The sequence below is a fragment of the Halichoeres trimaculatus genome, unplaced genomic scaffold (genome assembly GCF_033239565.1).
Source record: "Halichoeres trimaculatus isolate MK-OKI-2021-1 unplaced genomic scaffold, fHalTri1.1 fHalTri1_scaffold_25, whole genome shotgun sequence".
NCBI classification, from domain to species: Eukaryota; Metazoa; Chordata; class Actinopteri; order Labriformes; family Labridae; genus Halichoeres; species Halichoeres trimaculatus.
The window spans coordinates 884,071-910,737 of record NW_027437203.1 but is presented as its reverse complement, the minus strand read 5'-3'; the positions used below and the strand labels follow the sequence as shown (position 1 = coordinate 910,737).

At 40.7% G+C, this 26,667-nt stretch overlaps 1 long non-coding RNA gene across 2 annotated transcripts; it reads right to left on the bottom strand.

Annotated features, from left to right (window-relative positions):
- Nucleotides 1-401: 401 nt before the first annotated feature.
- LOC141786303 (uncharacterized) lies at nucleotides 402-10,117 on the bottom strand. Of its 2 annotated transcripts, none has more exons than XR_012597659.1 (6): nucleotides 10,030-10,117; nucleotides 8,803-8,839; nucleotides 8,439-8,476; nucleotides 7,234-7,386; nucleotides 7,055-7,147; nucleotides 402-3,675 (listed from the first exon to the last, which is right to left on the bottom strand). It is a non-coding gene; the product is annotated as an uncharacterized LOC141786303 (long non-coding RNA). The 2 variants fall into 2 exon arrangements; XR_012597660.1 differs by lacking the exon at nucleotides 10,030-10,117 and adding an exon at nucleotides 9,174-9,296.
- Between the last annotated feature and the right edge of the window lie 16,550 nt (nucleotides 10,118-26,667).

Sequence of the window (26,667 nt, the reverse complement as noted above, 5' to 3'; positions counted from 1 at the left end):
CTCACACTGTGAAGGAAGTAGTGGACATTTTCCTTTTATGGCCCGGGGACGTGCCATTTTTTAAGGGGGGGGGGATATGTAATGATCGCCTCTCTGTGTAGTGTGTCTTTAAATGCTTTTGGGTTACCATGGTGATGTATAGACGTAACGACGTAACACACACACTTCGAGTTTTCCCGGGATCGACATGCTGTTGGACTTTTTGTTTTACCCTCACAAAAGTGTGCTTAGAGGATCACATGAAGGATGTCTGATCTCTCCTGCAAGCAATAAACGTGCAGTGTGACGGCAACGAGCTGTTTTGAGTCGTGTTTTCGACCCTTCTAACCCGGGGAGACCCCCTCCTCACTACAACTTACAATTGCAACGAACATGCAGTAAAGAAGAGATGCATGCAGAGATAAAGAAGCCTTTCCGAGGATGTCGTGCTGGTGCAAAGTTAAAGGCCAGGAGATGGAGATACAAGCCCTTTCTTCCTTCAGTCATCATTGGGAATGTCAACTCTCTGCCCAACAAAAAGGATGAACTAGAGATACTGGTGAAGACACAAAATGTATACCGTGAGTGCAGCCTCATGTGCTTTACTGAGGTTGAGTCAAAACATCTCTGATTCTTGTGTGGATATCCCTGGCTTCACGCTGATACGTCTGGACAGAGACACCAAAGCTAGTGGCAAGTCAAAAGGTGGAGGACTGGTTTTATACATCAATCAGAGATGGTGTAATCCTGATCATACTACAGTCAAGGTGAAGATGTGTTGTCCGGACATTGAACTGTTGGCAGTTGGGATGAGGCCATATTACCTTCCCAGAGAATTCAGTCATATAATAACAATCCTCGTGTACATTCCACCCAAAGCAACTGCTGAAGTTCCATGTGATGTTATCCAAGAAACTGTTGCCAGGCTACAGACTCAACATCCTGAGGCTCTCATAATAATATCTGGAGACTTTAACCATGTTAGCCTCTCCTCTTATCTCACTGGATTTAAACAGTTTGTTAATTGCCCAACCAGAGTGAACAGAACACTTGATCTTCTATATGCCAACGTCAAAGATGCATACAGTGCCACTGCATTACCACCACTGGGCAGGTCGGATCACAATCTGGTTTTACTTCAGTCTTGTTACAGATCCTGCTTATTGAGGCAGCATGCAACTACTGTAACAGTTAGAAAATGGACACCTGAGGCCAGTGAGGCTCTGAGAGACTGCTTTGAGTGCACAGACTGGAATGTATTGTTAGAAACAGATGAAAATAGTATAGATATTGATAAACAGGTTGACTGTTTTACTGAATACATCAACTTCTGTAAAGACAATATCATACCATCAAAGACTGTACTCCGTTTCCCCAATAACAAACCCTGGATCACAAGTGACATCAAGGATATCCTCAATCAGAAAAAGGAAGCCTTTAGAGATGGCGACAAAGAACGGCTCAAACTGGTGCAAAAAGTGCTGAAGAGGAGATTAAGGGAGGCTAAGGTGAAATATAAAAAGAACATTGAGAGAAAACTACAAAATAATAACATGCGGGAGGTGTGGAGAGGAATCAACAACATCTCTGGCTATAACACAAAGACAAGGCAGCCAATTGTGGGTGATGTTGAACGTGCTAATGAATTCAACCAGTTCTTCAACAAGTTTGACACAGCGACCACTTCCTCTTCTACTGCTGCTCCTTCTACACATCTGTGTCTCTCCACCACTCCTGCTACATCCCCTCTTACACCTGTGCCTCTTCCACCGTCACCGTCTGTCACAGCTTTAGGAGTGAGGTTAGAGTTAGGAAGACTGTGCTCAGGGAAGGCTGCTGGTCCAGATGGTGTGTGTCCAAGACTGCTTAAGGACTGTGCTGCCCAATTGTGTGAACCCCTTCAGAGGAACTTCAACCTGAGTCTACAGTTGGGTCAGGTCCCGGCTCTGTGGAAAACATCTTGTATTGTGCCGGTACCAAAACTCAAATGCCCAGCTGAACTTAACGACTACAGACCAGTTGCCCTCACCTCACATGTTATGAAAACCTTTGAGAGGCTGCTTTTACGTCTGTTGAGACTTGAGGTCAAAGACACACTAGAACCTCTGCAGTTTGCATATAGAAATCATATTGGAGTGGATGATGCAGTTATATACATGCTCCACCGTGCCCTGTGCTATCTAGAAGAACCTGGCACCTATGTAAGAATTATGTTCTTTGATTTTTCAAGTGCATTTAACACCATCAAGCCCATGTTATTGAGAGATAAGCTCAAAGACATAGGAGTGAACCCATCCTTTGTCTCCTGGATCACAGACTATCTCACAGAGAGGCCACAGTTTGTCAGGTTGGGAAACTGCGTCTCTGGGACGGTCATGAGCAGCACGGGGGCTCCACAAGGAACTGTTCTGGCTCCATTCCTATTCACACTTTATACTGCAGACTTCAAATACAACTCTGAGTCCTGCCACATCCAAAAATACTCAGATGACACTGCTATTGTGGCGTGTATCCAAAATGGACAGGAATCTGAATACAGGGATCTGATAAAAGCTTTCTGTGACTGGAGTCATAGAAATTGTCTCCTACTGAACACCTCAAAAACAAAGGAAATGATTGTGGATTTCCGAAAGTCTGGGCTCTGCCATCAGCCAGTTAACATCCATGGGGTGGACGTGGAGGTGGTGTCAACCTACAAATATCTTGGTGTACATCTGGACAACAAGTTGGACTGGTCCCTTAATACAGATGCACTCTTTAAGAAGGGGCAGAGCCGTCTCTTTTTCTTAAGGAAGCTCAGATCAATTGATGTCTGTGGAAAGCTGCTGCAGATGTTTTATCAGTCCGTGGTAGCCAGTGCTTTGTTTTATGGTGCAGTATGCTGGGGAAATAGTTTAAAGCAGAAGGACAAGAGGCGACTGGAAAAACTGGTGAAGAGAGCTAGCTCCGTGGTTGGATCCAGTTTGGACTCACTGGAGGCTGTGGTGGAAAGGTATACACAGAAGAAAGTGGAGGCCATCATCCGTCACTCTGATCACCCACTTCACAACATCATAGTCCAGAGGATCAGCAGCAGTTCTGGACGTCTTACCTCTGTGCGCTGCAGGACCGAGAGGTACCGAAGATCATTCCTCCCTGCAGCCATCAGAGTGTACAATTCTTTGCTTGGAAGAGTGCCAAAACAACTTGAATTTCCCTCCGGGGATTAATAAAGTATGTCTTGTCTTGTCTTGTCTTGTCTTGTAATGTGACTGGAACCTCCAGCATCAACCCCTCGTACTTTGAACTGCTTGAATTTTCAACTGGAAATAGATCTACACAAAATTAAACCACCAGTAGAAACAAAACAATGTAGTGAGTCAGTGCAACTAAACTTAGCCTAGTCTGAGCTGTACAGCTGGCTGCACAGTTTTTGTCAACTCTCGGGCTCATCTTTTTGCAATCAAGATCCATCAAGACTTTTTGCAAAAACTCAAAGGTGGATTCCAATTTCTTTGGATACTTCAGATTAAGTGTGTACATGAGCCTGAAGATCATGGTAAAAGCTGCTGCAACTGAGGGCAAATTATTGACAACCTCTGTTCCTTCAATGATTATCTTGATGTCTTTGGCTGGGTGGAGTGGACTCTCCCATCCTGTGATCAAGATGGCCATGGTAGTCTGCTTCAGCTTTTCAGCCTAATTTTCTGGAATATCCTGCCAAAAAAAAAAAAAAAAACATTCAAAGATTCTAATGTGTTCCCATTTTATATATGGCTACAGTGGTCACTTTTATACCAAGATTTAACTTAAAATGAATGTGGTATCCACTGTAGTGGTATGCACTGTATTTACAGTGATCAGTCAAATGACCCAAGCACAATTTTCTCTTGTGCACCATAGAGCACATTGTGGTACGAGATGCAAGATTCACCTTCAGAAAAGTTGCAGCACTAACTAGAAAAGCACTCAGAGAGCACATACCTCTGCCAGCACCACAGTCCTCGACCATATTATGATTTTTACTATAAATATTACTCCTACCTTTATTTGATGTACATATTTAGATTCCTTGACCATAAAAACACTCCATTAGCAAACGGATTCATAATGATATCTATTTTATATCAGTAGTTATTCACAAAAATCACATTTTCGTCATAGTGGCCAGACGCTGATCCGGATCAACACCAAAATCGAATCAGTTCTTCCTTTTTTCCATGCTGAACATTTCCTGAAAACTTCATCAAGATCCATCCATAACTTCTTGAGTTATTTTGTTCACAGACTCACAGACAGACGGACAGACCCTCCCAAAAACATAACCTCCTTGGCGGAGGTAAAAATGTGTGCAACTTTTTGCCTTTCATCTCCAGGTATTTTAATTCATCAGTCATCATCCTGCTTTTTCTTCAGTCAAGTTCCCCCTTTTGTTCTTGTTTCATGTCTTGTTAAAGTGTTAAGTTTTATTTTGAAAGTTCACAAGTCTTTTCTTATTTCTGTAGATTTTGTTTCCTGCCTGGCACTGCCACACCTGATCCCTGATTGTGCTTCCCCAGCCGTCTCCTCACTCCCAATCACCTCATTGCCTTAACCCTTATGTCTTCCCTTGTCTTGTTGCCAGATTTTGTTCCTAGCAGGGTTCATACAGATTTTTCATGGTCAAATTCAAGTACTTTTCAAGGAGCTTCAAGGTCAATTTTCAAACTTTTCAAGTACTGTGAGCGGTTGTTAATTTCATAATGTTAAGAAATTGATGCGCACACAAAACAGCAATTTCATTGTGTTGAACAGCACATTTGTTCACAACTTCACAGAGAAGACTCGTATTTACAAAAAAAAACATTTTTTTCCTGATTCTTGTCTTTTTACTACTTCTCAAAGAACTGATTCTCATCACTTGCTGACGAAACTGGTATCATTATCTTTTAAACTAAGAGTATTAGGAGTATTATGAGGATTTATATTATATTTATTATATTACAACAATTTTTTTAATGCAGCTCCCTCCTTTGTGAAAACAACATCCCTCCACAGTAGATGGTCCACAAACAGGGCAGACTGGGAGAACAAATTAAACGCACCCTTCCCAACACCGTGTATGTTAATGAAGCAGCTGACAGCTCTCAGTGGATCAGTCTGAAGACAAACAGTGAAGTCATATCTCCTGTCCAGACCTTCAGAATTAATCTGAACACCTTGTAACAAACAACCACCCGTTAAAAACACCAGCGTTCAACACATGGAGCTTATCATTTAGCGCGAGCACATTAGCAGTAGCTCGCGCAAGCGTCAGCTGATGAGGAGGATGATTGACAGCGTTTTCTCATAATCTGACACAGACGTCATGTTGCAGCAGGACAAAAACACTGAAACAGGTGGTTTGACGCTGTCTCTCTGCAGTTCTGATCAAACATAACTAATGCTAAGTAAAATCTGTTACGCTAAGACTGCTGCATGCCAAAGTTGTGATCTCCTAATGAAGGAGAGCGTGAGGAGACGCGCTGATCCAGATGCATCTTGGGCAGATATCTACTTCATATAACCCTACAAAAACTCGCTGTCAGTTATACACAGATAGGGTATGACTATATATCCCACACTGACTTGCAGGAACGGAATATTCTGTGTGGAGCACCTGCAGTCCAAAACTGAAATCCGGCCAAGAAAGGGAATATTTTCTTTTGATTAAAAGATCGATCGATGTCAAATTTTGAAGATGAGGATCGTTTTTATTTTTGAGAATCGATTTTTTTTTAACCCAGCCCTACTTTTTTTGTATCCAGTTCTATGGTTTTTCTTATTCTCAAACAATGAGTAAGATAGCCACATCTCAGACGCTTATAATAAACCAAGCCGGTAGCGCGGCTTTAGCACAAACAAGCCATCTAACCGGCAGGTTATCACATGACCGTTGTTCATCTGTGCCGGGTCTCAATGAGAAACGCCGTTTCGTTCCTTCGTATGTACAGGGCGAGCCTCCCACTCCGCCGCGGCCGTATGCTCAGACCAGGCACGACCCGGTATTTGTAGACAAAACCTGTCACCGCCTGACCGCAGTTATTTTATAACCTGCCCCGACAAACACCCCCGGGCAACACTACCTTTATGTTAAATGGGACACTGCCTTCATCACTCATGCCTAGCATGAAGCATAAAAAGGTGGTTAGCTTCAACAGGTAGCAGGCTAATTGGCTATTTAACATGTAGGGCTTCCAGGGTACCTCTCGTGGCTGGCGAGTGCCGACTTGCCCATAGCTTCCACTGCAATCTCCTTTTTACATACACTGCAGTATGCTGCACGGGGATTTGCGCTACATTTAATCCAAAATTTGTATTTTTCTTTCTCCAGCCAACGGTCATGCCTCCCGGCTTGCTGTTTAAGGAACAATCCTCATGGGGGAGACGTCACAACGCACATATAAACAGACCAGTTATGTTACACCCGCGAGCCCATCAGATGGAACATTTTTTTTCCCCCACAATTTATTTTATTTCTCTCTATTTGATCGATCTGTTGAGTTAGGAAGCTGAGTAGTGAGTTATATACGATTATAAATTCAAGCATTCTCAAGCACTTGAATAGAAAATCAAGTACTTTCAAACCTTGAAAACACAACATGAAAAAATAAGCATTTTCAAGGATTTCAAGGACCTGTACAAACCCTGTCCTAGATTTTGTTCCTTTGTTTCACTGTGCAGTGCTCCCTCTATAAACATAGTTTGCTAACAATGTGTTTTGTTGAGATCTTTCCTTATGCCTGGTGTTTTTTGATACATCTGCTTATGAGTTCTTTTTGTTCTTAGAGTTCAAGCCATGACAATAAAATATGATTTATTCAAATCACAAATATCACCTCTACAGTCATAGCCCATTCATGCTACGGTCCAAATCTTTCATTTTTGCATAATGAGCAAGTCTCATAAACTGAGTATGACTGTAACACTGAGGCTTGAGAGATCAAAGACCTTGTATATATTCATGTGTATATATGCACAAGAGCCATTTTTAATGAAACCTAAACATACTGTATAAAAAAACTTTTTGCACTCCAGGTTAAAACCTCTTCCCTATATGTGAGTGAGATGCCCTTACCTGATATTCTTTGATCAAATGCTCAACAGGTTCCCCCAGGTACATCATCAGAAATGTGAAGATAGGCTCTCTTCTTGTGTTGATGTCCAAAGTCTGATTCAAAAAATGGTATTCAGTACAATCACAAACAAAAAATAAATATTTAGCATTCCTCAGACAAGAAACCCCTTCATAGATACCTCATCCAAAAGCTGTAAGACACCAGACATCTTCTGTCTTACAGCTCCCCCCTTCCGCCTGATAACCTCCAATAGTTTGGAGTGCTGGTCCAACTGTGCCAGTAACTTAGTCCCCAAGGGAACTGTTTTTATTCTCATAAACTCAGCATTGATCTATAAAACAAAAACAGAAGTGCATCCAAGATGAAGCTTGAAAACATATATTTTTCACAGCTACAATCACAGCTGACCACCTGAAAATAAGGACATCACCAATGAAATTGATGCAAAGCAACAAATTTGTACATAAAGTAGACACCAGCATGTATATTATGGTCCTGGCTGTATTTTTAAGATGGTGTGACATTCAAACCTGAAAAGAAAAAAGTAATAAGTTGAATTATTTCACATAAAAATCACTAGTTGCTTTTTTTGAAAAGAAAAAAAAAAAGTCCCCAAGTTGCCAACACAGCTGCTCACTATATCACAGCGGAGTGGGAGATGAAGGGCCCTGTGCAGGCACAAATGTCTGTGTGAAAATAATGTGGACATTGACCAGTTTTTAATTAACTTTCCATGTTCAAGGGAATAAGATTGACCCTATCCTGAAATTGAATTTGTTTTAAAATTACCTTAATAGCCATATTGGACATTTTTAATTGAATGTTGTCTTTTTTGATGAGCTTTCTTTCTGTGATGATTGTTGAGAAGGATGATATTTACTTAGGTGCGTTAGTAGAGCTTTCCAATAAACACAGGGGTAAGGATTGCCCCGCCAATAATGCAGATGGTAAAGTTTATAGTGTTTCAGAAGTTCAGATCCTCTTGACAATGAGTCGTCACAGTCTTTACATTTCCACATGCATGGATAACTGATGCAACATGAAATACAAGAGAAAAAAACAAGAGATATTTTTAATTTGTTGGGGTAACAACGCCATAAGTTTTATATTTACATTTTTTTATCTACCACGAAAACTAATTGAGATTAAAAATCTCTATTTCAAGAGGGTCCTGGAAAAGACAGCGGCACATTCAAAAGTTTTAAGCAAACACACAGTCATCACACATAAAACAAGACTTCCTTCCATACCTTAAGTTTATAGAATAGACCTGGAAACTGCCAAATCAATTTGTCAGATTTCATTTGAGCCAGTGCTATTATTGGGTCAAATTAAGTGTCCAATTAATTAAAAATGTTCTCATGATATTGTGAAGGAACTTACCACAAGTTATGAGGACAGGCCTCAGAGCAGCTAATTTCCTTGAAAAAGGAAACAATATTCTCTTGTTATTAATAAGCCAACACACTTAGTAGGTGCTAGATACAAATTGGGAACCATTAACATGTAATGTAAACTGGTTATACATATGTTTAGGCTTTATGTTGAGAATGGATATATTGTAAATACATAAAATGCAAAAATATAGTATATTTCAAGCGCACATCCTGCAGTCATTGTGTAAAATACAAACCTAGTGAGAATTAGCAAGACCCTGTAAAACTATCCATAGTAAGTTTTGGACAAACGATTATTTGGGCAGTGAATGATAAATTACATTTTTATAAGGTATTAACAACTAACTTACCACAATGGACAAGTCTGGAAGCTTTTCAGATGTTGCACTGCAAGATAAATAAAAAAAAAAAAAAAAAATGTAAGTTAACTTTAGCTGAAGCCATACAGACACCTTTGGAAAAGAGCTATTTCACACTTACATAAAATATCATTGATTATTTAGTTGTTGTTTTTTTCTTTTTTTTTTTAGAAGACAGCTAGTACCCCGAAAATATGGGCAAGTTAATAAAGATAGAAAGCTCTGATAGTTTTGGCATTGTCATCGAAAAGGGACAATGCCTCCATCCTGACACTTACAAGCGCGCACATAATCTCTCTCCATAAACATACACACACATAACCCAGAAGCGGGTTAGTCTCTGTAGTTTTATTTGCACGCACCTACTGGCACTCCACGTGTTGTTCAACTCGTCCAAACTTGTACTTCACGGTTGACGAGCTCACGCTGTAGAGCAGGAATGTCCAACTTGTGCCATGGAGGGCCAAGAGGCTGCAGGTTTTCTTTCCAACCAAGAACTCCACCAGCTGATTCCATTGGGTACCTCACCTTCAAGCAGAGAGCAGGGGCTAATCAGTGGAATCAGCTGGTGGAGTTCTTGGTTGGAAAGAAAACCTGCAGCCTCTTGGCCCTCCATGGCACGAGTTGGACATCCCTGCTGTAGAGCATACACCGGTGTTTCGGATCAAAGAGTGCCCGTAATAAATAGTGACTTCCGGCCAAATGCGCTGCAGTCACAACAGCGTTGAAAATTATCTGGTGGCTGCCTCCTCCTTTAATGTTACATTTAAAAAGAAATGGGAATAAGTACATTTTCTCATTTTTTTTCTCATTTTTCTCATTAATAAAGATAACTAAATATAGAGGCGAGGTCCATACCAAGCAGTGTGCCGGCGAAAAACCCGCGTTCGGCTACAGGTTACTCGTTAACACGGTCACTCTATAAACCGCTACACCCCTCATGGCTCCCGTTCACAGTACTAACACGTTACGCCGTCAAACATTTGAAAAGACTCAAAAATGCATACTAAGTTAACCAGTAATTTAAACAGGGATTGAACGTGCACTGTCGAAAAATTATAGCTTATTTGTCGTGGGCTATAAGCTAGCAAGCTGAGTTCAACAAGACAGCCTGGTGATACCATGGCAGACGACCCAAAGGGCGGTTTAATAGATGAACGGGGCGATAAAACCATGGTTGATGTCACAGTCTAAAAACGCATTTTTGTCTTTTATTACCTGAAACAAAGTTTCCCTCCACCCAGGAGTTGCAGAGGCTGAAGATGGACTCGGCCGTTCCCGTCAGATCCTCAGGTTTCGTTTTCCGGAACACGCATGCGCGAAACGATCAACACCTGATCCGTTCAGGTTGATTGAATGAGTCATTTCATTTTGATGTCAAATTGCAAACTCATATTGAAACGAAATAAAAAATATTGATTCAGTCAGAAGTACAAACCTGAAAATATAGTTTAAATCTGAAAACGATTTTTTGAGTCCATATAATGTGAATTTATACATTAAATGAACAACAGCAAAGTTTTACTTTTTTCAGTGCTTTGAGACACTGAATTTGGGGGTTTCATTATCTGTGAGCCATAATAATCAACTTTAAAAAAAAAAATAGATGCTTCAAGAATTTCACTCTGTGTGCCGTAGATAGATTTACAATATAGAAATGAGTGACCAAAAAATCAAACTTTTTCATGATATTCTCTTTTTTCGAGATATACAAGCAATGCTACTCAGAACTACAACACAGAGTACAAGGTGCTCCTGGAAATTGTACTTACTTAGTACCAGTGCCAAGTTCAGTGTATCTGTGGGATTCTGGAGGAGTCCCACTGTCCACAGTTGTTGTTCTGTTCTTAGGGAGTGATTATCCCAATCCACCCTGGAGACATCAAGGTCCCTTTGCAGAAGCGGAAAGGAAACATGCTGGACACAGAAGAGGTGGATGCTATTGGAGGGATCTAGAAGACCTTCATCTTCAAGGCTGTGAAGAGTCTCATAGTGCACATTTGTTACAGCCATCCTTGCATCTCGCCATAGACTATTAGAGAAAAAGTACAATTAACTTCGAATTCTCAAAGTGCATTTGTTCTTTTTTTTTTATCATAGATGATTTTTTTTTTTTTTTACTGAAAATTATATATAAATGCATAAATACCATTCATTGTGCACCCTCTTTCCTGACAGGAAACTGCCCCTGCCACACCCCCTGATAGTGAACATGCATCGTGCTATGTCAGCATTTTCAACTCCTTGGTCTCACTGATCACACTTTGTGCAGCACGAACAGCTCAGTAAAAGCATGGTTGATAATCTCCGGCATCTCAACCTGGCTGGAAAATGTTCTAAAAAGTTGCATCCCCTGGTTGACAACAGTCGACATCGAGGGGCAATTTTTGTGTGACTTGAGAAAGTTTGATTAGAAGCCTCTGAAGAAATTCCCGTTTTTAGTTCCTCCTAGAAAAAAAATAGCTCCATGCATCTTTTTCTTTCATCAAATTAACTTTTGAACTTAAAAGGAGCAAAAAGAGGACAACTTTATGTTGAAACGAAACATGCGCACTGCAGTTTATCTGTAATCTATCCCGGTAGTTTACCTTCATTTAAACTTGCAAACACTTGCCACAAGGGATGAATGGAGCAATAAAATGTTTTGAAGGTCTGGAAACGTGTGATGATTGGCACATGGAGGGAGCTGACATATTCACAGTTCCTCCAGCATTTATTCACTGTAAGAAGACAGTAAAACACATGAATTGTCTTCTAAAATTTCCCTTGTACTTCTGTTCCTTCAGCGGTGCTACACGACACAACTGTGACATCTAGTGGACGAAATAAACAATTACATGCCGCTAGATGTCTGAACGGTGCTGCACTGAAACCTGTGACCATCGGAAAATGTGACCGCAGGGGCGATGACGGGCATTGGCTATGTGTGCATTGTTCAAAAAAGAGGAGGAGAAGTTGAGTTACGTAAATGTCGTTCTCAAAGATTCATCTGGGGTAAACGTTTGCAAAATCTGTAGACATTGTGTGTAATTTATCCAAAGCAGTTGATTGATGTTGCTTTATTTGCTACCCACGAGTAAGCACCGCTTGTGATGGCTTCCTACTGATAAAGGAGAAACCATCGTATATACAGCTTCATAACCCAGGAACTGAAAACCCTACATTAGATCAGGCGACTTTTAAAGGAAATATGTACTATAATCATAGTTTGCTAAGAGCTACATTTTATGTAAAAGTCTATATGAACTGTTTCAAATATGTAGTTTGCTGTGCCTGCTCTCATGAGATACATGTATAAATCCTTTTAAATTTACGTTTTAGTTTATCTATATACTTATCTTCACGATCGTCATGTAATGTAATCCCTCTAAACATGTTGAATAAATAGGTAAAAATTTAAAATGAGCGTTGTGGCTATAATTTAAAAAAACAACTATTTAAGAACATGCTGTAAGGAGACAACAGCGTAGCCATCAGATAATGTGACCCTGCTTTACTCACATATTAACTGATTAAATCACCCACATAACTTTTATGTGGACATTTGTCATCTCTCACATTGATCTGGACTCAAGTATTCCTATTATGGATCATCATACAGTCAGAAACAGAGCTAGGCGCCGCCCTGTTGGCTATGGCTGCCTTTTGCAGCAGCTCTCTCTTTTTTTGTCCATTTCTTGTCTTTTTTTTTTTTGTCTCTTTTTCGTAATTTTTGTATTTGGAGTAGATCATTTCTTTATTTGGCTCATTTGTTGGTCATGGACACCAAACTTTTTGTGGCTTCAGTGATATTTTTACTATTTTTGCTCCTGTGTTTGTCTGGAGATCCTACATGTAACCATGGCCACATTGTTTACATGTGAACTCAGCTGTTAGCAGTCTGTAGCATGTCAATGCTAACTGGTGTAAGGCCTGATGTCTTCCCACAAAGTGAGGAGAAGGAGGTGAGGACGACATGATGGTTCTCAGGTGTGAGCTAAGAAGTGACGATATGGACCTGTCCTTCCATCCATTGTTATTGGGGACTTAGGATCTATCTCCAATAAGATGGACGAGCTAGCTGTGCTAACCCAGCAATAGAGGGAAAACCAGAGGGCAGAGTTGCATCATGCTATTCACAAACATGGCTAACGAAGCTAACATCAGACACCAACGCCATGTTGGAAGAGCTTCACCTGCTGTGAGCAGACAGGATACAGGAGACAGAGATGGAGCATGACTGAAGAAGCTCAGTCCTGGACCCTGTGGCTGGTTGAACTGGAGAATGATGGACAAGCTGTCATCATCTATTTTCTGATGGACCTTTTTGCACTTTCTTACTTTTGTTTTCTTGATTGCTGCCGTGATTTCAATTTCGTTGTACATGTTACAATGACAATAAAGTTCTATTCTATTCTTTTCTGTTCTATTCTCACCCACCCAATCAACACAATCCCCCGAACGTGTATAATGGCACAACACAGATGAACATGACAAAACTTACACACAATAAACATAGATAAATACGGGGAATGAATTGATACAGACAACAGAGCCTCTCCTTCTCTTTTAGCGAACCCCCTTCAGTCGAGGATGCATCTGCCAGAATACCTTACACATTCTCGGTCCCACATAATCAAGAAAGGGAGTCCATATATGATGAAATGTTCCAATTTTCCTTTTTGGTGCGATATGTCAAATAATCTATGGGAAGCAGAGCAAATATAACTTTGTGCCATTCTGAGAGGGTTGGTGGCTTTTCTGAAATCCATTTAAGTTACAAACTTTCTTGCAGCATAGGTCAACATTCCACAGTTTTTCATTATAGGTGTTCTTGATTTTAACCCAAACAAGAAGGCATACAAGGGTCCATTCTCCAATCCTTGTTAAAAAGCACACTTTGAAACATTTTTCCCCAAAAATTCCTTTATATACACACATAAGACTACATAGTATGTATAAAGCTACTGATCTCTGTGTTACACTTGGTACACTTTTAGACTTCTGAAGGTCCATTCTCTTTCTAAGATGAGGCGATATCTTTATTCCTGTTTGAAATGCTTTTTTTCTTCCCTCACATTTATCTGAATCACCCCTTTAGCTAAGCATGAGTAGTAGATCTGCACAATATTGGGGCCATATTTTTGGTTCCATGATATCAGTTTCCCTTTGCAACCAAATACTACAACAGGGCCCAAGTGAGTATGAGGCCCTATGGCTTTTCCGTTGCTAGGCGCTACCCAAGTAGCTGCCTGTTGCAGCAGCTCTCTCGTCTTTGTCGTCTCTTGTAATTTTTTTGTCTCTTTTTCGTAATCTTTGTATTTGGAGTGGATCATCACATTGTATGGTTCATTGTTGGTCACGGACACCAAACTTTTTGTGGCTTCGGCGATATTTTTGACTACTTTTCTCCTGTGTTTGTCTGGAGATCCTACATGTAACCATGGCTGCATGTTTACATGCAAACTCAGCTGTTAGCAGCCTGTAGCATGTCAATGCTAACTAGTGTAGGGCTTGATGATTTCCCTCGAGCTGAGGAGGAGGAGGTGAGGACGACGTGCTGGTTCTCGGATGTGAGCTGGGAGGTGACGACGTGGACCTGTCCTTCCATCCATTGTTGTTGGGAACGTGGGATCCAGCCCCGGGGGAAGGACGAGCTACCTGTGCTAACCCAGCGGCATCGTGCTGTCCACGGACGTGGCTGACGGAGCTGACAATGGACGCTGGTGCCACAGTGGGCAGACAGGATCCAGGAGACAGAGACTGAACAGACTGCTGGGGAGGCTCAGTCCTGGACCCTGTGGAGGTGGAGACTGGCTGGACTGGAGAGTGGTGGACGAGTGGTGGACGGGATGTCGTCATCTAATTTCTTATGGACCGTTTTGCACTTTCGATACTCTTTCTTACTTTTGTTTTCTTAAATGCTGCGGTGACTCCTGAATTTCCCCTCAGGGATAAATAAAGTATTTTCTATTCTATTCTATTCTATCTATTCTATCTAATTTCTTATGGACCTTTTTGCACTTTCTTTACTCTGCCTTACTTTTGTTTTCTTAAATGCTGCGGTGACTCCTGAATTTCCCCTCGGGGATAAATAAAGTATTTTCTATTCTATTCTATTCTAGGCAAATTACATTTGGGGGCCCCCTTACACTGAAGCACAGACCTCTGTAAATGAATGCTGTATCATTCACACATGGTTATCGTTCACCAACACTTAATCTCTCACGTCCACTATAAAGTACACTATATCTCTTCAACATAATGCGAAGCACTCATAATTTTTATGTCTTTGTTAGAGATGTGGTCTTGTATTAATTTACACCTTAGGATTAAATACTCTGCATGCAGTCACTGCTGTTTACTGAACAAGTATCATTGAATTGCTTTTGGTTTGCAAACTGAAAATTTCAACACACACTCACTGCGCTCAGGAGTTCCATAAGAGACAGGATGCTCTAACTGAAGTGTGTGATGAAGTAGGGATGGAACGGTTCACAAAATCCACGGTTCAGTTCTTATCACGGTTTTGTAGTCACGGTTATCGGTTGAGTTGGGTGTAAATTGTTGTTGTTTTTAACACCTCAGATTACTATATACCCAAATAATCCACTATTAACAGATTATTTTTAATCAATTATATCATGTATAGTCATGAAAGACCTAAAAGAATAAGACTGTTTACCATTTCGAACATCATTACAGCTGAGTGAAACATTGCCAGTTTCAACATGCCAACTCCTCAGTAAGGAAAGTCACTATTGACTGTCCACAAAGTCACTAAAAGTCACTAAATGACGCTGCTGTCTAATCTGCAGAATAATTCATGTGCATGTAATTGTCATGGACTTTGTAGGGCAGAGAAATAACAATGTAAGAGAGAAAGCAGGTAAAACACAACATCATAATCAACTACAAAATTACTACAACTACAAATTAACTGTCTTCCGTCCATACTTTTTTTTTTAATGTCTAAATAGCAACCCTCTTCCTTAATCTGGGCCGGGGATGATAGAAGTGACCATAATGAGACACACACTTGCGTGATTCATGTGAATGCAGGAGGAGACTACTGTGAGTGAGGAGTAGAGGTGGGCGGAACAATACAAATATTGATAATATCGTGTAAAAGAGCAATACTGTAGTTTAATTTTTTTCTCCTGCACCCCCACCCCCACCCTCTCCTGATTTTTGATGATGACAATCACGTGGCTAAGCCGCACCAGGAAAACAAAAAAGCAGACTCCAAAAAAGGGGTTTGTTCCAAATTATTTTCACAACATTTATTCTGGTGTGGTATTTCATTAAACTTTACTCTTTTAAAAAAATGAGTGCAATAATGGGGGAACATTTTATTTGTTTACTTATTTTTTGTATTATAGTCTTTAACTCTGTACCCTAAAGAAGAATTTGTATTAATTTTACCTTAAAGCGATAATTTTTGGCACTTTAGTTTCCTTTAAAAAAAAAATCCCAATGTTTTGGGTAAAATTTGTTTTGTTACCGTTGTATTGTTTCTTAACATATAATTTATAATGACACGAGCCTTACAGAAGTGACACGGCTGGTTGTCTTGCTGTGTTTTCCTGTTGACCTTTTTGTCCTTTTGTATTTTTTTTTTTTTTTTTTTTGATTGCTTTTGTTTGGTTTTATTTTTTGTGGCAATGTAGCTAAGGTGTTTCTCACTTGTGAGGTTGTAGCTTGGTGGTTTAGATCTTTTTCTTGTGGCCCTCTCTTGTGAATGGATGGGGATCAGGTCACTGAATAGCTCCAACAGACTAAAATGAGACAAAAATAGACTACACGTGAATGTACACATAAACTCAACTTTCGTTTGTGTGTGTGTGTGTGTGTGTGTGTGTGTGTGTGTGTGTGTGTGCATGCATCTGTGTGTATGTTTTTCATTTAGGCTTTACATGATTAAGTATCACCTACTGTGGAAGTGGTTGGTTCTTCCCAGAAAGTAGTTTATTCCTGGGGTGTAAAGACAATGATCTTCACTGTCTTTCCACATGCAAATGTTTTTGCAGCTCTGTGCAATATTATTTCACATTTTGTCATTCATTGCTTTGTACCACAACTTTATTTAGTTTTTATTTTACATGTTTTGCATTTTCAGTTGTCATGCACTGCTTTTGTGCAATTAATTTCACAGTTTTGCATTGCAGTATTTGGTGTCAGCCTTTCAACGCATTTTCTGCAAGGCACCTTTCCAGTTCAATATTGTTCAGCCTGAATACTGAAGATAAAATTGTTTTGCGGTGATTTCACTTGTAGTCACATGCTGCCATCTTGTGGTCACAATGTACAGCTTTGCACGTTTTAGTTCCAAGTACCATAAAGGCAGTAAAACTTGCTGATATCGCATTCTGAAGCACATAAAAATATTGTGAGTGATAATATTGTGATTTTTTCACTAAAAAGCAACAACCGCTCATGTTTTTAGAAGCCATAGCTGAGTTTCTACCTTTGCAGAGTGAAATAGCACGTCGTTACAACTCATTCAAAAAGTATTACCTAAAGCTATGTGACATGAGCTTAAAAGCAATTATATGTTAATTAAATACTGATCGAAATAAAGAGCACATCACAGTTTTGTGCATATAAGGCTGTGCAGAGCAAAAAACACCATGTCATGATTCAATTTATGATTTGAGATGCTGAAGACATCTTTATTGCGTCTGTCAGCTTTTTGTAGGTAACCCAAGCGTGTGATGTTTGATTTTGAAAGCTTTTTGTTCATCATTCAAAATCACTCTTGAACACGTCTTTTCCGATTGTTTTCTCCTGGATATGAATGCAACACAGGAAAAGTCTACGGAGGGCAGAGATAGCAGAAATATGATATGATGACAATAATCACAACAGTACTATGCCGGATGCCAAAACAGCACTGAAAACGCACAACAGTGAATAAGATGGATTTTTGTACAACACAGATCACACAGAAGTGATTAAGTGACAAAGTAGTGAGGACGGCAATACCAATGGACCTGTTTAGTGAAAGAAAAAAGGTTTGCAGAGCGATAAAGGAAAATGAAAAAATATTTTAAATCGTGCTTTAAGTTCTCATGAAAACATGTTGGGCTGTTTCCGAAGTCATTTTGATGTAACTCGTGTGTGTTCTATGTCAAATATGAAAAGCTAAAAAGGAGAGAGAAAGCAGAGGTATTGATGTGTAATGACAAAAGCGCAACAACACCATGCTGTATGACGAAACAGCAACAAAGAGGCTCAGGACACTGGACTCTGGTTTACTCATTTCAGTAGTAGTGTCAAAAGCTTTATTTTGTCACAGTTCCCATTAATCTGCACCATAGAGTCGTTGTAAAGGACCAAAAACGCTTTACTTTAGCCATAAAAGCACATAAAAGGCTCATGACACGAAATTACATGGATTTGTACTCTGATTTGCTCATTTCAGTTCTTATGTCATAAAAGCATAATCATGCGTTACGGAGCAAGAAACGCCAAAAAGACAGGACAACATGCTGTATGACAAAACAATCGCGAAAAGGCTCAGGACACGGATAATGTACTCTGAACTACTCGTTTCAGTGAGTGTGTCACAAAAGCATAATGATTCCACAATTCTCTTTGACCTGCATCGCAGAGTCGTGGTAATGAGCCAAAACGCTTTGCAGAGCGAGAAACACCAGAAAAACACAACAACATACTGTAAGACAAAACAACACCGAAAAGGCTCGGGACACGGGAGGTGAACTCTGATTTTCTCATTTCGGTGAGTGTGTCTCAAAAGCATTATTGATTTGCACAGTTCTCATGCACATGCATCATAGAATCCTGGTTAAGCACCAAAACGCTTTGCCTTAGCGAGAAAAACCTTTTAATGACATGTTATTCAAAATCATACTTTAAGCTTGAAGAACATTTATTCGCGATTGTTTTCCCTTGAATTTGAAAGTTTCTCGCGTTTTGAGAGTTAAATAGAACAGCTTTTGCAGGAAAAAGCTAAAGGACAGGGGATGCAGAAAGGTGCAATGATCATAGACAGCACTACAATATCATGCTGGATGCCATAAAAGCACATAAAAGGCTCATGACACCGAATTACATGGATTTTCAGCTCATTTCAGAAACAGTGTCACAAAAGCATAATGATTCAACAGTTTCTTGAATCTGCATCGCAGAGTCGCTGAAATGAACATAAACGCTTTGCGAGCGAGAAACACCAAAAAGACACAACAACATGCTGCATGGCAAACAAAATTGAAAAAGCTCAGGACACGGAATTACATGTATCTGTACTTTGAATTGCTCATTTCAGTAAAAGTGTCTCAAACGTATAATGATTCCACAGTTTTTCTTGAACCTGCATCAGAGAGTCGTTGTAATGAACCAAAATGCTTTGCGGGGCGAGAAACACCAAAAAGCCATGACAACATGGTGTATGACGAAACAACACCGAAAAGGCTCAGGACACGGGAAAAGTACCTACTTTGGTTTACTCATTTCAGTCATAGTGTCACAAAAGCATTATTATGTTACAGTTCCTATGTACCTGCATCACAGAGTCGTGGTTAAGCACCAAAACGCTTTGCTTTTGCGAGAAAAACCTATTTATGACATATAATTTAAATCAAACTTTAAACTCTAGGTACACTCATTCGCGGATTATCTTCCCTTGAATCTGAAAGTTTCCCAGGTTTGGTGGTCAAATACCAGCGCTTTTGCAGGAAAAAGCTGAAGAGGATAGAGACAACACAGTAGTGCAATTGATCACAGAAAGGACAACAATGACATGCTGGATGTCGAAATAAGGCTCAGGACACGGAATAACACGTGCTTGTACTCTGAGTTGCTCATTTCAGTAATAGTGTCTCAAAAGCATAATGATTCCACAGTTTCCTTGTACCTGCAACAAAGAGTCAGTGTAATGACCCTAAACGCTTTGCAGGGCGAGAAACACACACACAAAAAAACCCCACAATAACATGCTGTATGACAAAACAACACCGAAAAGAGTCAGTACATAGGAGAAATTCTCGGAACAAGTAATTTTCGTGATTGTGTCACAAATGGACTACTGATTTGTACAGTTCTAATGCACCTGCATATAAGAGTCGTGGTTAAGCACCAAAACACCTTGCCTTTGCGAGAAAAACCTATTAATGACATATTATTCAAAATCATACTTTAAGCTTTAAGAACACTTATTCGCGATTGTTTTCCCTTGCATTTGAAAGATTCTCACGTTTTGGATGTTAAATATCACAGCTTTTGCAGGAAAAAGAAAGCTAAAGAGGACAGAAAATGCATAAAGGTGCAAGAATCATAGAAAGCACTACAATACCCTGATGGATGCCATAAAAGGCTCATGACACGGAAGAACATGGATTTGTACTCTGATTTGCTTATTTTGGTTATTTTTCCATAATGAAAAACTATTCATTTGCACAGTTCTCCTGCATCTGCATCAAAGAATCCTGGCAAAGCCCCAAAACGCTTTGTTTATGCAAGGAAAACCTATGAATGACTTATTATTCAAAATAATACTTTAAGCCCAAAGTACAATTATTTGCCATTGTTTTCACTTTATTTTGGAAGTTTCTCACGTTCTGGGGGTCAAATATGACAGCATTTGCAGTAAAAAAAAAAAAAAGAGGACAGAGAATGAAGAAAGGTGCAACAAACAAAGAAAACATAACAATACAATGCTGGATGCCAAAACAGCACAGAAAAGGCTCAGGACACCGAATTACATGTATTTGTACTGTGTTTTGCTCATTTCAGGATTAGTGCCACAAAAGCATTATAATTCCTCGTCTTTCTTGAATCTGCATCAGAGAGTCGCTGTAATGAACCAAAACGCTTTGCGGGGCGAGAAACACCAAAAAGACTAAACAACATGCTGAATGAGACAAATCAACACCGAAAAGGTTCAGGGAACGGGAAAAGTACTCTGAATTACTCATTTCAGTAAGTGTGTGACAAAAGCACAATTGTGTTACAGTTCCCATGCACTTGCATCATAGAGTCGTGGTAAAGCACCAAAAGCGCTTTCCTTTAGCGAGAATAACATTAAAATGACATATTATTTTAATCAAACTTTAAACTCTTATTCGCAATTGTCTTCCCTTGAATTTGAAAGTTTTTCACGTTTTGGGGGTCAAATATCACATCATTTGCAAGAAAAAGCTAAAGAGGGCATGGAATGCCGAAATTTGCAATGACCATAGAAAGCACTACAATGACATGCTGGATGCCAAAAAAGCACAGAAAAGGCTCAGGACACGAAATTACATGTCTTTGTACTCTTTTTTTGATCATTTCAGTATTAGTGTCACAAAAGCATTATTTCCTCGATCTTTCTGAATCTGCATCAAAGGGTCGCTGTAATGAACCAAAACGCTTTGTGGGGCGAGAAACACCAAAAAGACTAAACAACATGCTGAATGAGACAAATCAACACCGAAAAGGTTCAGGGAACGGGAAAATTACTCTGATTTACTCATTTCAGTAAGTTTGTGACAAAAGCACAATTGTGTTACAGTTCCCATGCACCTGCACCATAGAGTCGTGGTTAAGCACCAAAAGCGCTTTGCTCTAGCGAGAATAACATTAAAATGACATGTTATTTTAATCAAACTTCAAACTCTTATTCGCGTTTTATCTTCGCTTGAATCTGAAAGTTTCTCACGTTTCGGGGTCAAATATCACATCATTTGCAGGAAAAAGCTAAAGAGGGCAGAGAATGCTGAAATTCGCAATGACCATAGAGAGCACTAATGTAACATGCTGGATGCCAAAACAATACAGATCAGGACACGGAATTACATGTATTTGTACTCTGTTTTGCTCATTTCAGTATTAGTGCCACAATGCATAATAATTCCTCGTTCTTTCTTGAATCTGCATCAGAGAGTCGCTGTAATGAACCAAAACGCTTTGCGGGGCGAGAAACACCAAAAAGACTAGACAACATGCTGAATGAGACAAATCAACACCGAAAAGGCTCATGAAACGGGAAAAGTACTCTGATTTACTCGTTTCAGTAAGTGTGTGACAAAAGCACAATTGTATAACAGTTCCCATGAACCTGCATCATAGAGTCGTGGTTAAGCACCAAAAGCGCTTTGCTTTAGAGAGAAAAGCATAAAGATGACATATTATTTTAATCAAACTTTAAACTCTTATTCGCCATTGTCTTCCCTTGAATCTGAGAGTTTCTCACGTTTTGGGGGTCAAATATCACAACATTTGAAGGAAAAAGCTAAAGAGGACAGAGAATGCAGAAATTTGCCATGACCTTAAGAAGCACTACAATAACATGCTGGATGCAAAAACAGCACAGAAAAGGCTCAGGACACGGAATTACATGCATCTGTACTCTGTTTTTCTGATTTCAGTATAAGTGTCACAAAAGCATAATGATTTCTCGTTCTCTCTTGAATCTGCATCAGAGAGTCGCTGTAATGAACCAAAACGCTTTGCGGGGCGAGAAACACCAAAAAGACTAGACAACATGCTGAATGAGACAAATCAACACCGAAAAGGCTCATGAAACGGGAAAAGTACTCTGATTTACTCATTTCAGTAAGTGTGTGACAAAAGCACAATTGTATAACAGTTCCCATGAACCTGCATCATAGAGTCGTGGTTAAGCACCAAAAGCGCTTTGCTTTAGCGAGAAGAGCATAAAAATGACATATTATTTTAATCAAACTTTAAACTCTTATTCGCCATTGTCTTCCCTTGAATCTGAAAGTTTCTCACGTTTTGGGGGTCAAATATCACAGCATTTGCAGGAAAAAGCTAAAGAGGACAGAGAATGCAGAAATTTTCCATGACCTTAAGAAGCACTACAATAACATGCTGGATGCAAAAACAGCACAGAAAAGGCTCAGGACACGGAATTACATGAATCTGTACTCTGTTTTTCTGATTTCAGTATAAGTGTCACAAAAGCATAATGATTTCTCGTTCTTTCTTGAATCTGCATCAGAGAGTCGCTGTAATGAACCAAAACGCTTTGCGGGGCGAGAAACACCAAAAAGACTAGACAACATGCTGAATGAGACAAATCAACACCGAAAAGGCTCATGAAACGGGAAAAGTACTCTGATTTACTCATTTCAGTAAGTGTGTGACAAAAGCACAATTGTATAACAGTTCCCATGAACCTGCATCATAGAGTCGTGGTTAGGCACCATAAGCGCTTTGCTTTAGCGAGAAAAGCATAAAAATGACATATTATTTTAATCGAACTATAACCTCTTTTTCGCCATTGTCTTCCCTTGAATCTGAAAGTTTCTCACGTTTTGGGGGTCAAATATCACAACATTTGCAGGAAAAAGCTAAAGAGGACAGAGAATGCAGAAATTTGCCATGACCATAAGAAGCACTACAATAACATGCTGGATGCAAAAACAGCACAGAAAAGGCTCAGGACACGGAATTACATGAATCTGTACTCTGTTTTTCTGATTTCAGTATAAGTGTCACAGAAGCATAATAATTCCTCGTTCTTTCTTGAATCTGCATCAGAGAGTCGCTGTAATGAACCAAAACGCTTTGCGGGGCGAGAAACACCAAAAAGACTAGACAACATGCTGAACTAGACAAATCAACACCGAAAAGGCTCAGGAAACGGAAAAGTACTCTGATTTAATCATTTCAGTAAGTGTGTGACAAAAGCACAATTGTATAACAGTTCCCATGAACCTGCATCATAGAGTCGTGGTTAAGCACCAAAAGCGCTTTGCTTTAGCGAGAAAAGCATAAAAATGACATATTATTTTAATCAAACTTTAAACTCTTATTCGCCATTGTCTTCCCTTGAATCTGAAAGTTTCTCCAATATCGGGGTCAAATATCACAGCATTTGCAGGAAAACGCTAAAGAGACATCAATGAAAATCATACCGTTAGCTCTCACGCATTTGCTTTTGTTTTTTCATGTGTTGGTTGTCAAGTGTGACAGCCACTGCAGGAAAAAGCCAAGGAGAACAATGATAGGTGATCTGAATTTCTGCACAGTGATCCTCCTAGCTGACATTAAAACAAATTTAAGATTTTGCAAATTTAACCTGACTCACGTTGTTTGTTTGAACCAAAATAATTTTTAGAGCCAAACGAACGTGTGTATGACAAAATATTAAAAGCATTATAAGATGACACTGATTTGTATCTTTTCCTGTGTTTGCTGTTAGATAAGTGTATGAGTTAAATATGGTCGCTAGATGGCGCCCTTGATCAATTAACAAATTGAGTACTGTTCTGAGAAAAGGTTGCACTGTGCGTGCTGTACTGATTCAGAATCAGAATCAGAATCAGAATCGGTTTTTATTGCCAAGTATGCAACACATACAAGGAATTTGACTCCGGCAGTTGTTGTCTCTAGCACAAGAGGTACACACAAACATGATACATAAACATGACAATAAAAAATAGATAAATAAAAAGATGTGGATGTAGAAAAGGGCTGGGATAAAATGTGCATCAGAAATATTTACAGAATACTGGGATATTTACAATTGAAGGTGGAAAAGTGCAACTGTGCGGTCCGTAGTGCAGCTGTAAACTGTTTTAAAAAAGGTGCCAGTGTTAGTTACAGTTTTTATTATTTAATATGGAGACTGCAGACAGATAGAAACTACTCCTGTGCCGGCTTGTCCTGGTCCGCAGAGCTCTGAGGCGCTTGCCGGATGGGAGCATTTCAAAGAGTCCGTGAGCAGGGTGAGTGGAGTCCCTCACAATGTTTTCTGCACTCCTCTGAGTCCTAGAGCAGTAGAGGTCCTGGATGGAGGGCAGGAGAACACCAATGATGCGCTCAGCAGTCCTCACAGTGCGCTGCAGTCTGAATCGGTCCTGCCTGGTGGCAGCTCCAAACCACACAGTGATGGAGGAGCACAGAACGGACTCGATGACTGCAGTGTAGAACTGCAGCAGCAGCTCAGGGGGCAGTCCATGTCTTCTCAGGAGGCGCAGGAAGTACACATCCGCTGCTGAGCCTTCTTGAGGATGGAGCTGATGTTCTGCTGATGATCGTGCCCAGGAATCTGAAGTTCTCCACAATGGACACCGGGCTGTTGAGGACTGTGAGGGGGGACAGGGCGGGGGATGTCTCCTTAAGTCCACTATCATCTCCACCGTCTTGAGCGAGTTGAGCTCCAGGTTGTTCTGTTTACACCAGAGCACCAGCTGATCCACTTGCTGTCTTGTAAGCAGTCTCATCACCATCCTGGATGAGACTGATGATGGTGGTGTCGTCTGCGAACTTCAGCAGCTTCACAGAGGCGTCTGTGGAGGTGCAGTCATTGGTGTAGAGGGAGAAGAGTAGTGGAGAAAGGACACATCCTTGGGGAGTCCCTGTGCTGGTGGTCCGAATGTCCGAAATGGCCTGCCCCAGCCTCACCTGCTGACTTCTGTCAGTCAGAAAGCTGTAGATCCACTGACAGAGTGCAGGAGGCACAGTGAGCTGGGCCAGTTTGGAGCAGAGGGAGGGGGGGGGGGCACAGTGTTGAGGGCCGAGCTGAAGTCCACAAAAAGGGCACGTGCATAGGTCCCAGGACGATCCAGGTGATGCAGGATGTAATGCAGCCCCAAGTTGACAGCGTCGTCCACTGATCTTTTTGCCAGGTAGGCAAACTGCAGGGGGTCCAGCAGGTCCTTTGTGAGGGTCTTCAGATGGGCCAACACCAGATGTCAGTGCGACAGGCCTGTAGTTATTTAGTCCTGAGATGGTGGGTTTCTTGGGGACGGGGAGGTGGAGCGCTTGAAGCAGGAGGGGACCACACCCAGCTCCAGGGACCTGTTGAAGAGCTGGGGGAAGACAGGAGCTAGCTGGTCTGCACAGGCTCGCAGACAGGAGGGGGAACCCCCATCAGGGCCTGGAGCTTTCCTGCTTTTTTTGTCCCTGCAGCAGCAGGGTCACTTCCTCCTCGCTCACTTGGAGGGTCTGGGGAGTGGGTGTGCTGGAGCCCCGGGGGTGAGATGGAGTTGAGATGAGGGGCTCAGTGTCAGTGGGTGGGGGGGGTGGGGGGGGGTGGGCAGAGTGACTGCAGAGAGGAGAGGAGCAGGTGTGAAGTGGTCCCTTTCGAATCTGCAGTAGAAGGTGTTGAGGTCGTCAGCCATGAGACGCTGATATACACCCTGTTTGAGCAGTGTTCATGGAGTGCAAGAGCAGGGCGGCAAGACACCTGCAGTTCACGTGTCAGATTAAAGTCTTAAAAGTCTAAGCATAAAGATTAAGCTTGTAGTGGCACTGAATAGGGTTTTATGGAGCACCCAGAGCAGCAATGAAGAAACATATTATTGTACAGGTAGGAATATGTTTCAGTTAACACAAATAAGATAAATATAGATAACAAAGTACAACATATTGCTAGGCGCCGCTCTGTTGGTTATGGCTGCCTTTGCAGCAGCTCTCTCTTTTCTGTCCGTTTCTAGTAATTTTTTCGCCTCTTATTTTGTAATCTTTGTATTTGGAGTGGATCATTACTTTGTGTGGCTCATTTGTTGGTCATGGACACCAAACTTTTTGTGGCTTAGTGATATTTTTACTACTTTTGCTCCTGTGTTTGTCTAGAGATCCTACATGTAACCATGGCTGCATTTTTTACATGTGAACTCAGCTGTTTGCAGCCTGTAGCATGTCAACGCTAACTGGTGTAAGGCCTGATGTCTTGCTACAAGGTGAGGAGTAGGAGGTGAGGACGACGTGATGGTTCTCAGGTGTGAACTAAGAAGTGACGACATGGACCTGTTAGAGACCTAGACCTGTTGGATTCATCGTTATTGGATACGTAAGATCTATCTCCAAGCTATCCATGCTAACCCAGCAATAGAGGGAATTCCAGAGGGCAGAGTGCTATTCATGCTATTCACAGACATGGCTAACGAAGCTAACATCAGA